This window comes from Chelonia mydas, chromosome 10 (assembly GCF_015237465.2).
Source record: "Chelonia mydas isolate rCheMyd1 chromosome 10, rCheMyd1.pri.v2, whole genome shotgun sequence".
NCBI classification, from domain to species: domain Eukaryota; kingdom Metazoa; phylum Chordata; order Testudines; family Cheloniidae; genus Chelonia; species Chelonia mydas.
In genome coordinates, this window is record NC_051250.2 from 5,982,720 (window position 1) to 5,996,242 (window position 13,523).

At 42.3% G+C, this 13,523-nt stretch overlaps 1 long non-coding RNA gene across 1 annotated transcript; it reads left to right on the plus strand.

Annotated features, from left to right (window-relative positions):
- Nucleotides 1–3,768: 3,768 nt before the first annotated feature.
- On the plus strand, nucleotides 3,769–13,187 carry LOC122461999. The gene is made up of 3 exons (XR_006284316.1): nucleotides 3,769–4,095; nucleotides 5,158–5,164; nucleotides 13,177–13,187. It is a non-coding gene; the product is annotated as an uncharacterized LOC122461999 (long non-coding RNA).
- Nucleotides 13,188–13,523: the final 336 nt, after the last annotated feature.

A 13,523-nucleotide genomic window follows, 5' to 3' on the forward strand; every position in this document is an offset into this window, starting at 1 on the left:
AGTGGATGTTTTCAGAGAACTATCCACAGTGACTCCAAGAGCTCTCTCTCACGTGGTAACAGCTAATTTAGACCCCATCATTTTATATGTATAGTTGGGATTATGTTTTCCAATGTGCATTACTTTGCATTTATCCACACTGAATTTCATCTGCCATTTTGTTGCCCAATCACCCAGTTTTGTGAGATCCTTTTGTAGCTCTTCCTATGCTGCTTGGGACTTAACTATTTTGAGTAGTTTTGTATCATCTGCAAATTTTGCCACCTCACTGTTTACCCCTTTTTCCAGATCATTTAAGAATATGTTAAATAGGACTGGGCCCAGTACAGACCCCTGGGGGACTCCACTATTTACCTCTCTCCATTCTGAAAACTGACCATTTATTCCTATCCTTTGTTTCCTATCTTTTAAGTACAAAGGGTTAATAAATGCTTAACAGATATAGATTAAAAAATGAAATAACTTGACATTTTAGCCTGGGAATTGCAAACCTTGTTATTAGCATGTAGCAAACATCAATAAGCTATCTAAAAACCATGACAGAGCCAGAATTTACAGATTGCTAGAACATCATCTATCAGGCATTTTTCGCCATTTACTCACATTAGCATCAAATAATCTATAGCAGTTGATTAACCATTTATTAAAATATCCATTTATCATTTATAAACAAACACTTCAGAGACGTATTTGCAAACATTGTCACCACGTAATCCACAACAATTTGCAATTGATTATCCATTTATTATGTCTGTTAATCTTTTGTTAACCCTTTATAAACTGTCAATAAATGTCATCCTTAATATAAAGCAACCCTTAAAGTGTGATCAAAATGAAATTTTTAAACAAGGCCATAAAGCTACAAATTGTAAGAATAAGTAACTACACATTACAGTTGAAAGAAAGATGAAAACAGTGGCCACAGAGTTTGGCATCTGGGCAGGCATATGCTGTGCTGATTCCAGGATCAGAGTTTATGTGGGGTTTTTTTGTTTGTTTCTTTTTAATGGTTAGGTGATATTGAGACTCTCATCCAGAGGTCACCGGTTCAAATCCAATCTAGGCTGTTATCCATCAAAATATACTACAGTCTGAAAGTTGCTTGATAGCCTTTAGCAGGTGGTATGAATTTAGTTACTAGAGGAAAGATATCCATCTCATGAAATCAGCATGAAAAACAATGCTCTTGCTCATAACATCACCAATCTATGTGGGACAACAGAGGGTGACATACCTTCCTTTTCCCTCCAAAACACAAGAAATGCCTAAGGGAGGCAGTGTGGTCTAGTGGTTATATTACTGGACTGGGAATCAGGAGACCTGGGTTTTATTCATGTCAGAAACAAGGATGGAGATAGTCAAGCCTAGTGGCTGGAGCTGGAACAGTCAGGCCCAGTGGTTGGAGCCAGAATCAGAAGTCCAGGGCGGGGTTGGATCAGGACTAGGAAAAAGGCGGGAGCAAGACCAAGGCTGGAGCAGGCTAAGTCCTGTGAAGTCTGTTGCCACAATCAGGCAGGAGAGAATTCCATGCCCCAGAGTGGTGTCGAGTAGACTGAGCTGCTGTTCCTCCTGTGAGGCTTATATACCTGGTTGGGGAGTCACACAACCAGTTCCTGGCTTGTGGATTGGCTGGAACTGAGCACAAGAGAGATTCATCACCTTGTGCTTCCCACCTCTGCCGTTGGCCTGCTGGGTGACCTTGGGCAAGTTATCGTCCTTCTCTGTGCCTCAGTTTCCCCATCTGTAAAATGGGGATAATGTTACTGACCAGCTGTGTAAAGAGCTGTCAGATCTGCTGATGATAAGTGCTATATAGAAGGTAGGTATTATTATGATTGATCCATGATATACCTGAGCTGGGGATAAACTGAGAATTCCATTTTCCAGAGCTGTCAATCTAGCGAGCCCTAAATTAGTTTTTTAAAATTATATAGATGAAAAAGGGGAATTGGTTATAACTGATACCTGACCTCCCTTGTTATTTTAAGGTTCTTGATATCTCAGCAGGCAATACGAGAGACACCCACTACCTTAGACAGAGCAAGTGGATATCCAATAATCCTTAAACATGCTAGTTGACTACTGCTATTTCATTAGAGGTTTTTTTGGTTTGTTTTTATTAAGAGGATTTATATTAAAAATAAGATGTACGATCCAGTTCTATTGTGATATGTCATGACACAATTAAATTCAGTGTAACACAAAGAGAGGATTTATACAGTGGCATAATACAATCTAGACAAATAGCATTAAATTAAAAACCGGGTGGAGCTCGCTCCCCTCTGAGATGTTGAGAGATAACATCGAAGCCTAATAACACTGGATATCTTACTTTTCACCAGAATCATGATAGGATCTTATTGCATTTTTTCTTTACAGTGGAGATAGAAAGAAGAAGGAATCACACAATGAATATTCAGTTGAATTAATGGAATTCAGTTGATCCAAGGGAGATGAAGAAACTTTTGGCAAGTTGATGCAGCGGGGAAAGCTCTTGGAATTACTAAAGAATAAAGCCCCAACAAAGAGGTGACCTGTAGATTCAGCTGGACGAAAGCAGGTAAGCTTTCAGAAATGTCTGTCTGCTTTTGGTATGTAGGAAACTGAATAATTCTATGGATTCTGTTGGGGTGCCTACCCCACACAAGCATAGAAGGGGTTAATCATGCCGGAGCAATGGAGGTGAGTCCTCCTAAGGCGCAAAGAGACTGTCTGAAGCTCAGCCAGTCAGGAAGGAGTTGCAGAGATTAACCAATCTGGGCCCAGCAGGCTCAGATAAAACGGAGCTGCAGGGTAGAGTAGGGTCAGTGGCTGCTGGTAGCCCAGGGAGTAAGGACTGCATCCCTGGAGGGCTGAGAGAATTGTAAGTACCTTGGACAGAGCAGTGGCTGGGACTGAACAGGTGAGTGACCTGAGATGAGGGCAAAAAGAAGGTGTGAGAGCCCTGGAAGTGACCCAAGGAAACAGAGCAGCATTGACAGAGGTTACAGAGGAACTGCAAGATCCTGCTATCTATGGGTTTCCTGGGTTGGGGCCTGGAGTAGTGAGCAGGCCTAAGTTCCACCCCACTTGCCACTGGGGAAGTGGCTGGACTGGTGGATAGAGATCCCTCTGACCCCTGGAAGGGGGAAACACAGATGGTGACCTAGCTGAGGGCTGAGAAGAGAATGCTTCGGTTCTGGGAACCAAGAGCGGAGCTGTAGGCGGGAGCAGAGACAAAGTGCTGATCTACAGACCTGGGTGCTGGCCTCGAGCTAACTGGGATGGGAGGCTTGAGGGTGTCTTTTAGGTTAATAGCTTGATGTTTTGTAACTGAGTGAGGCTTCATTCATAGGATTCATTGTATTCAGTTAAGCTACTGGTGCGTCTCTAGTATCACCCCCTTCAGCATTAGCCGATACCTGGGGACAGTTCTTCATCTGGGGTAAAATGAAGCTATGTTGTAAAGCGATGACAGTGTGGCCCATTGGTGCATGTAACTGGTCCCTCTCTGCACCTGATCTGTTGAGGATGTGAATTATCACAACCACAGACAGGGAAAGTTGGCTCTCTAGCTCAGTGGTTCTCAACCAGGGGTACACAGAGGTCTTCCAGGAGGTACATCAACACATCTAGATATTGGCCTAGTTTTCATAGAATCATAGAATATCAGGGTTGGAAGGGACCTCAGGAGGTCATCTAGTCCAACCCCCTGCTCAAAGCAGGACCAATCCCCAATCAAATCATCCCAGCCAAGGCTTTGTCATGCCTGACCTTAAAAACTTTTACAACAGGCTACATAAAAAGCACTAGCGAAGTCAGTACAAACTAAAATTTCATTCAGACAATGACTTGTGTATACTACCCTATGTACTATACACTGAAATGTAAGTACAATATTTATATTAAAATTGATGTATTCTATAATTATGTGCTAGAAATGAGTCTGCAATTGTTCAGTAATAGTGAGCTGGGACACTTCTGTATTTTAATGTCCAATTTTGTAAGTAAGCACTCTTTAAGGGAGGTGAAAATTGGGGTACTCAAGACAAATCAGACTCCTGAAAGGGGTGCAGTAGTCTGGAATGGTTGAGAACAGCTGCTCTAGCTCAGGCTGTAGCAGCTCATGTGTTAGATCTGGTGGTCACTAGTTCAAGTCAGCGTGTGACCCAAAATGGTAGCCATCGCTTATGCCCCACTTGAACCCTAGAGATGATCAGACTTGAATGTGCATTCCCCAAGGTAATGGGTGTCTCTAGTAGTGTCTGCTTATTCCTCAAGTTCTGAGGGCTTAGGTGGGACTTCAGCAGGGCAGAGACCTTGTGTGGAGCCTTCTGCATAGGAGTGAATTTCAGCTTCCAGTGCAGAGAACAAACCTGAAGTCCTCTTCCCTGTTTAAGACCCACGAATTTCCCTACCTGAAGGGTGCAGGGGGCTGTGCACCATGTCTCTGCACTGGGATGAACTTCACCCTTCGACAACTGAGCAATGCTGCCTACTCTTCTAGTGTGAAATTTGCCCCCCTGTGTAGACGCAGGCCAGGTATTTAGAATGGGTGGTTCTTGCACACCATGAATTGTGGTGCATTTAAATGTATCCAGTACATACCCATCTTATCACTGTGTCCTTGTCTCTTTAAAATTATAATTTTAGTTGGTTTTTTTTAAGGAAAACACTGTTTCCTGGAGAGAAACTAATTAAGAGGAGTTTCTTAGCTCATTTTTAATTTCAAACACACAAGCCCTCTAACCCCAGCCATCTCTCTTCTTGAAGAGGAGGCTGAGAAGCAGAGATTCCCATGTTCATTCACACTCTGAAATGTGTGAAACGAAACCTCTCCTAATTAGGTTTAGTTAGGCTCTTGCAATACCCTAGCATTTGCCAGGAGCCAATTTAAATAAGCTACCGCTTGCTTTTCCTTCCCGATTGAATGAACAACGCTATTAACAGCTACAACATAGGGGTACGTGTTCATAACCTCAGATATGAACCAAAAAATAACAATAACAACATAAACCTCTAGTTCATTTTTTCCCCTCCACAGCAAATATAAATTAATACCAGCCAGTAAGCTACGCTACAACCTAACATTCCTCAGACCTGGGGGAGGTTTAGGTTGGATATTAGGAAAAACTTTTTTACTAGGAGGGTGGTGAAACACTGGAATGCATTACTTAGGGAGGTGGTAGAATCTCCTTCCTTAGAAGTTTTTAAGGTCAGGCTTGACAAAGCCCTGGCTGGGATGATTTAATTGGGGATTGGTCCTGCTTTGAGCAGGGGGTTGGACTAGATGACCTCCTGAGGTCCCTTCCAACCCTGTTATTCTATGACCTGTCATTTTTTATGTGTAATAGATTTGCCAATATGTTGTAGAGATGGGGCATCTCTAATGAGGACTCAGTCTCTAACTCACCTGCTGTTGAGAGTTTCCTCTGTTAAAAAAAAAAATAAGTTGAGGGCATTGTATTGTCCCCCTAAATCAGGATAACCGTGAAATGCATTGTAGACAGGCAGGTGTGGCCCGTGAATCTGATTGCACTCTTACCAACGCTTCAGCAGTAGGACTCCCTTCAGTGGAGTTACTCTTTTTTTCCACCAGTCTCCACATCGGGCCTCCTGCTCTTTGCTAACCCTTTGAGAGCCACAGTGGTTATGGGACAGGCAAGGAGACTTCAGTTGCTTGGAGCTAGGTTGTGACTTTACACACCACCCTGAACGGGGCCTGACGGGTCCGCTGCACCAACTCGGGAATAGCTCCTGATGAATACACTGGGACATGAAGACATCTTTCCAAGTGGCAATTCCTCTCCTGCTTCCTCCTTGCTCCTGGGGAGTACTAACTTACTGCTGGCCTAGACTGTCAGTAAATTACTACCCCTTTCACCCCAGCTCCCATCCAGAGCCCAGCAAGTTGGGCGGCTGGGGTCAAGCCCCACCCATTCCCTGCTCTTGCCCACCTGCTCCAGGAAAGCCATTAGCCAATGAGCAGCCCCGCCTAATCCTATGACCCTGGATCAAAGGATTGGTCATGTATAGAGGCGTAAGGGGGCGGGGGAGTCCTTACTGTCTTGTGAAAGTCCGTAGTCTAAATCAGAATCCAGCCCTTAATGTGTAAGCACCTTTTAAAACTATTATTTCACATTTGTAATGTGATAGCGCCCAGAGGGTCAGGACTCCATTGTGCTGGACTGCACATATCTAACACAGAGGTGGTTCCTGCCCCCAAAGAGTTTATGGTCCAAGTCGGAGATGAGATCACAAACTGGCAGGGTACAAGGCACAAGGTAACAGTGTGACTGTTATGATCCAAGCATTAAGTAGCAGTTAAATCTTTTCTTTCTTTTGATTGGAAAGTGTCCTTTGGGTACATGGGCCCAGACAGTAAGTCAGCAAGTGGCATTGAGGGTAGTTACTTCAGAACATGCATACACACAGAATTCCTGCAGGTGGGCTGTAACTTGCTGCGGGGGGGATGTTTCCTTTTCAGCTTGTGGCCTTTGGACACCTAGGGGTCTGCAGACTGTCTAAGATTTCCAAAGGAGTCTGCACCTCCATTTGACATTTTTTAGGGGTCCACAAATGAAAAATGGCTGAAAAGCACTGCCCTGCAGTTTTAAAAAATGTTTAGGTTTCTACTGCCAACTCCCCACCCCCAACCCCTGGTGTATCATATGCCTCAATTCCCCCCATGTTACTGCTATCCCATGATGCCTGTTCCCTCAATGTCATTATCTCGCACTCTGACATTACATAGGTAAATGCTAGGCCTAGCACAGAATGCCTGAGCATGACCTTTCATCAGAAGGTTCTCTTTCAGGTTTTTATCTTTTTAATTATTCTGTAATCACTATCCAAAAATAATTCGGAAATGGTTACAGGTGGAGATTTAATGGGCTAGTATTACAATTTACATATGAAATAGTCAACAGTTTTTGTAGGTAAGAAGAGAGGAAGACACATAAAGAGATCAAACATAAATGAAGTGAAGACAAGTCTCAGACAGTCTTGTTTTAGATAGTCCAGTGCCTTATTTATTATTAACAAGATCTTGCATTTCTGTAGTGCCTTTCATCCTAAAGGCTCGCAAACTGCATTACAAACTATAAACTTTGTCCTAAATCAGGAAAAATCCTATTGAATTCAATGGGAATATTGCCTGAGTAAGAAATTTAGGATATGCCTGGATAGTGACTTCTCCAAATGCTAAAATGCAGCCATTTCTAGGGTGGAATGCAGCAGTAGTGTGACAGCACAGTACAACACTGTGCAATAATTTAATTGGATTTGACCAGCTCTGTCCAGGATACTTGAGAAAAATCTTTAGATTCCCTTTAGATTCCTTTCATGCAAAAAGTTTATGGCATGCATAATCTTATTACATAATTACTGCAACATGTCAGGCAGATGAGATTTTTTTATCTTAAACAAAAGAAAAGGGAAAATTAGCCTAAGAGTTAAATTCTGCCCTCATTGACCTTTTATAGATTGGGAAAAGAGATTGCGATTAGCGCTAGGAAAAATTTGGGGAGGTTTTGGCAAAAAATGGAGATTCGGCAACACACACGAATTTTGTCAATTCGTGTCAGTTTTAGTAAATTGTTGGTTTCAAGAGGGGAAAAATCAAACAAAACCAAAAATACTTTTCAAAATGAAACATTTAAATTTTTTGGGTTCAGAACAACTTCTTGATGCCAAATCTCTTACCATTGTATTTGAAGAAATGATTGATTTGACCTGAAATGATTTTTCAATTTGCTGAAAACTTTTTAAAAAGTCAGTTCAACCCGACACCATTTTTTTCATAATTGCCAACAAACCAAAAAATCCATTATTTACCCAACTCTAGTTATCCTCAACATGGTTTGCTAAGATTATTTCAACCATCGCTTTGCCTGTAGAGAGAATTTACAATGTGCTCACTGATTATGTTGAACTCGGGCATGAGGAAGCCTAGAGTTGACACAGTAAATCCAGGTAAAAAGTATTTTACTCTTTGTCTAGGCTATTGGCAAAGTTGTGGCTGGCATCATGCTAGCTAAACAAAGCCATCCACTCGCACACAACTCAGGCTAGCTTCACAAATGGAGTATCGGGGGGCAGAACGTGATAAAAAAAATTCTTCTGATAAATGAGCAAAATCATACACTGATCCTTCATATGAATGATAATTTATGTAAATGCATATTAATGTATGCAGCTAAAGCTGACATTTCCCCCCATACTGTTTATCTCCAGAATTCCCTGACAGAATGATCAGATTATAACTATGAATAGTAAGAATGTTCCTCCTTTCAACCTCAAAGTGCAAATATTTGTTCTCTTATCTGTGTGGGCAATTTGATTACCGATTCCCACAGCCAATATACTGTATCAAGCTATTCCACTGCATTGTACCACACTTACCGAACAAGATTACATGTGAATTTTTGTTTAATTTCAACCCCATTTCTAATTTTGATGTGACAAAATTACCTGGCCGAACATGACTATGGATTTTATCTTCAGTGTTTGTACAAGACTCAGCCGCTACTAGTTTATCCCTCTGCCTCAGTCTATAGCTCCCTGATTCCAGTGCCACACAAATCTTCAGGTAAACATTTGTTAATTGATGTTCTTTGTCTATCCAAGGATAGAATGAGGCTTCTTAGTTAATCATTTCACAGCTAATTAAACGAGGGAACATACACAAGGGGATTTAATCTTTTTGTCCCCATGCCATTCCACGTCCTTTGTCCTGAAATGCTTATTCAGAGAAAGCATCAAGTAGTCTGAGGTTTAGAAGTGGTGTTTAAAAAAAGGGCGTTGCAAACCTGACTACAGACACAAATGTCGCCATGACACTCAAAAAAAAAAAAATTAATTGAAACCTTTCAGGCACTGAGCTGGGACCCAGGACATCTGAGTTAAATTCCTGGCTCTGTCCCAGTCACCCTGTTTGACCTTAGGCAAGTCACTGAGGGTAAAATTTTCAAAAGCTTATAAATGACCTAAGGCTTGTCTCGGAGGTATTTAGGCACCTACCTCCCATTGAAGATCTGGGCCCTCCGTGGCAAAGTCACTTTTGAAAATGGGACTTAAGTTCCAAAGGCTACATCTACACCAATCTGCAGTTCAGACTAGGGGTGTGTGAAGAGCAGTGTGCACTAAAACACTGCTCTGTAACACCTCCATGTTGACACTGCGGGTGTGACCTAAAAGGTTCCTACTTTGCATCAGTGTAGCCTACTTTAATGCGAACGTCACTCCTTGATGAAACTAGCTCACTCAGAAGTAAGCAGAGAACATAGGGGAAAAATGAAGTAAAGCTAATCTTCTGAAAACTCAGCACTGTCTAGGAGGCCATGGGTGAGAAGCTCATGCAGATTCAGGCCCTCAGTCTTTCAGGTCTCATGATGTTTACAATGCTGTTAGTAACCTGGTAAGTAATATGTATTGGCCAAATCCTCAGTTATCACTTAGTTCCTTTCTCGGATAAATTCCCCCATTGACGTCAGCTTTGGGGCCATAATTTTTGTCTTATCGGGGTGTCTTTAAATTCATGTTGCTTCCAATCTTCCATGCTAGGTAAAGTGTCTCCACTGGATTGGCCGTTGCCTTAAAAGGGAACAGGTAGATTATTTGCTGAAAATGCTGATTAGATTTGCAATAATAACATGATCTTTATAGCTATGCTAAGCATTAAAAGATATTTCACAAATACTGTACTTGAGCAGAAAGCCTTTTAAAGTCCCCAGCCAAGCCATTTGCAATTAGAACATGGTAATGTGTGCTAATTTGATATGTCAGCCAAGCTCACAAAAAAAATCTCCTTTTTTTTTTTTTTTGGTCCATTAACAAACCACGGTATCCCTATGATCAAGTTCTCTTAATCTCCACAGTGCATATTCTGTGATATTATACTTAGAAATGGTGTGTGATGTAATTCCGTTCTAAAGGAAACAACAAGAGCTGCAGAGTCTGCTAATAACTAGCACCAATTTCGGGAGCCAACTATTTGATTGCTGTTGAAGGTAGAATTCAGAGAGCAATGTGACATACTTGGGTCTCAATGTTTCAAGTTGCAAGGGGCTCAAAATTCTCCTGCTCCTGTGTGTGTATGTATGGAAGCTATGCAAGAGCACGGATCAGATGAAAGGAGTTTGTACTAGTGGTCGAAAGTCTAGTAAGTCTCAAGATCTTGGGTGTCTGCTCACTTACTCTCAAACACATGGTAAAATAGGTGCAGGGTAAGTGGAGAATGGTGTGGGGGGGAGATGCGGCCTAGTGGATAGAGCACTGGACTGGGACTCAGGAGATCTAGATTTATTTCCAGGCTCTGCCATTGTCTGCATGCATGACCTTGGGCACGTCACATCCCCTGACTGTGCCTCAGTTTCCTCATATGTATCATTATGGGGATAATAAGCTGTGAAGTGCTTTGAGATCTATGGATTAGCTAGTTATACTTAGTCTTCCCTGAGGCCAGGAAGATGCACTAGAAACTAGATCACCATATTTGGGGTCAGGAAGGCATTTCTCCTGAGTCATATTGGCAGAGACCAAGGGGTGGGGGGGTCACCTTCCTCTGCAGCATGGGGGCATGTGTCACTTTCAGGTTTAAACTAGTGTAAATGGTGGAGTCTCTGTAACTTGACATCTTTAAACCATGATTTGAGGACTTCAGTAACTCAGCCAGAGCTTATGGGTCTATTACAGGAGTGGGTGGGTGAGGTTTTGTGGCCTGCAATGTGCATGGTTGGTCCTGCTTTGATCAGGAGGTTGGACTAGATGAACTCCTGGGGTCTCTTCCAACCCTAATCTTCTATGATCATGATGGTCCCTAAAGTCCATAAGATGAGCTTGCAAGCTGCTTTCTGGCCTAATCGCCTATGATGATATATTATCTGACAAGACATAAGCACACTCCTCACTTCATTCTCTCCCTCTGTCTGATCACTTATCAAACTGGGCTAATACTTAAGATACTCACTGGGATGTTGCTGGGAATAAGCGACGGGGGATGGATCACCTGATTACCTGTTCTGTTCATTCCCTCTGGGCACCTGTCACTGGCCACTGTTGGAAGACAGGATACTGGGCTAGGTGGACCTTTGGCCTGACCCAGTAGGGTCATTCTTATGTTGTGAAGATACATTAGTTAATATCTACTCGCTAGTGCAAAGCGCTGCCTAAGTTCTAAGTATTCCCAGTAAACCTGCACATTAGTATTCCTCTGGCTAAAATGCTTTGCATCAGTCACTAACATACTACATCTTTTGTCAGCCAGGAAAATATGTACAGGCCCTTTTAACAGAGAAAAATACCAGAGAAGCCATATGTGCATTACTAGCAAAGTAAATGGGAGGTATACACCAAGATAAGCATGGGGTATTCATATGTGTCTTCAATCAGGATTGAAAATACTATCACCTGATGATGCAAGGGAAAAGATTATGTAGAGTAACTATCTTACAGCTCTGTTATACTTGTCTATACCACGTGGCCCAGATGCCTGGAACTGATCATAGATTGACTCTGAAGTATTGTTTGCTGTAAACAGCTCTACAACTTCCAAAACAAACCCACAAGGACAGAGAGCAAGGGAAGAGGTAACAGAAAACATACTCATTAGCTGTTTTTATGCTAAGAGTGGAGATTTCCTGGCCTGGTGTGACCTGAAAAAGAAACAAAACACCAAGCTCAGCAGACAAGACAGGGGGGAATGCTTCACATAGAACATCAATCCAAGTTAGTGTTGAGATGACTCATAACACTGAGGTCTGAAGATTCAGGGAGAATGGTGACTGTGAAGGGCAAAGAGTAACCTAAATAGCCTTGAGTTACATTTTTTTAACACAGCGTGGCCCCAGCTCCTGGACCGCACCTGAGACTAACCTTGAAGTATACACTAAGGGAGACTATTCTGCAACTTTGGAAACAAGCCGGCAAGGACAGAAAGCAAAGGATGGTGAAGAAACTGACGCATTCGCTTCCCCAAATGAAAGATCTCCCCCACTACATTCAGTTAAAGATAAGTTCTCACTTTTGAACAGGAGATTTCAAGAGCAAGTACCTAATGGGGGAGGGAAGGCTGTCAGCTCCATTAAGATATTGTTAGGCTGGGACTTGCTCAGTGAATTTATGGGAAGAGATGGAATAGAATGATTAAGGTCTTGTCTCGAGTACAAATGCTCTGCAGTGTACCTATATGAACAGAGCCCTTAGTGTAGATGGAGCATGTGCTGAGAGAGGGAGTTTTTCTGTCGGCAACCATCTCCGCCGGTGATGGAGTAACACCATCTCTGCCGAACGAATTAGCCATGTGGCCAGAAGCACTCTTCTGTTGGCAAAGCTGCAGCTACACTGGAGGTTTTGCTGGCATTTGTTAGCCTTGGGAGTGGCTTTTTTCCACACCCTGACTGACAGCTTTGTAATGTGGACCTGGCCTTATTAACCTTAGGCACACAGTCTGAAATGTGTGGTGTGCCAGTTCCTCTTGCTGCCTCATCTTACAGGTATCCCAGGTACTTTACATGCCCAATCAGCCCGAATCCCTCTTGTGAATACACTTGCTATTATTGTGGAAGCACCATTCTCAAACACTATTGTAATGCATCACTCCTTAGCCAGTCCTCGTACAGGGCGTTGTGGGAACCCTGGTGATACCTGAGGTAATACCCTGATTCTGATCTGTTGCACTAGTATACATCTGGAATGACCCCAAACAGATCTGGAATCTGGCCATTAGACTGTCCTTCAGAGAAGACTGAAAGCGGGCAAGTATTGTCTGCTAAAATTGGTAAAGAAACAGGAAATTCACATTAAAAAGTGTGCAGGATTTTTTTTCAAGAAAGCTGAAAAGTTTTGGGGGTTTCATCCTTCCGCCTATTTTTATTCCACTGAGAAGTGGAGAAAAAGAAATAGTTTCCCTTATTTCCTGAAATCTGAAAAGTTCATAGAAAAACAAGTGAATTGCAGCTCAATTATAAAAAAAAAAAAATTTTTTTCAGAAAAAAGCCAGTTTTCAGAGAGAAAATGTTTATCCAAACAAATTTAGAGCCATTCTAGCTCCTACATAAGGAGTTTTTACAAAAAGCTCATCTGTGGCCATTAGTATAGCCACTACACTGCTGTAGGCACAAAAATAAGAAAATCAGAGTCAATATATAGTTATCTTCCCATTTGTGGTTCAGAAATATTAACTGAAGAGGGGCCCAGACTGCAAAATCAGAGCTGAACTTCCCTAATGATCAGGGTGTTAGATCCAGGGGTTTTGCTTGCAGCCTACCTCTCACATTAATATTACAGAGCAGCTCTTCCCGATGGGGACCCTCTCACATTTTACAGTCCCTTCATGCATATTGAAGTAGATGGCTTCAAAGCAGAATCATCAAGACATCCTTGAATAGACCAGAAACCACAGCGGATCACTGAGCAGCACTTCCAACCATTCACTTAATTAAATGAGCATAGGTGTAGCTATTGCAAAATATATAAGTTCAGCCAGCTCAAGCTAAAATTCTAACCTAGAGCTGACCCGGATATTAACAGGCCTCCTGAGAAGT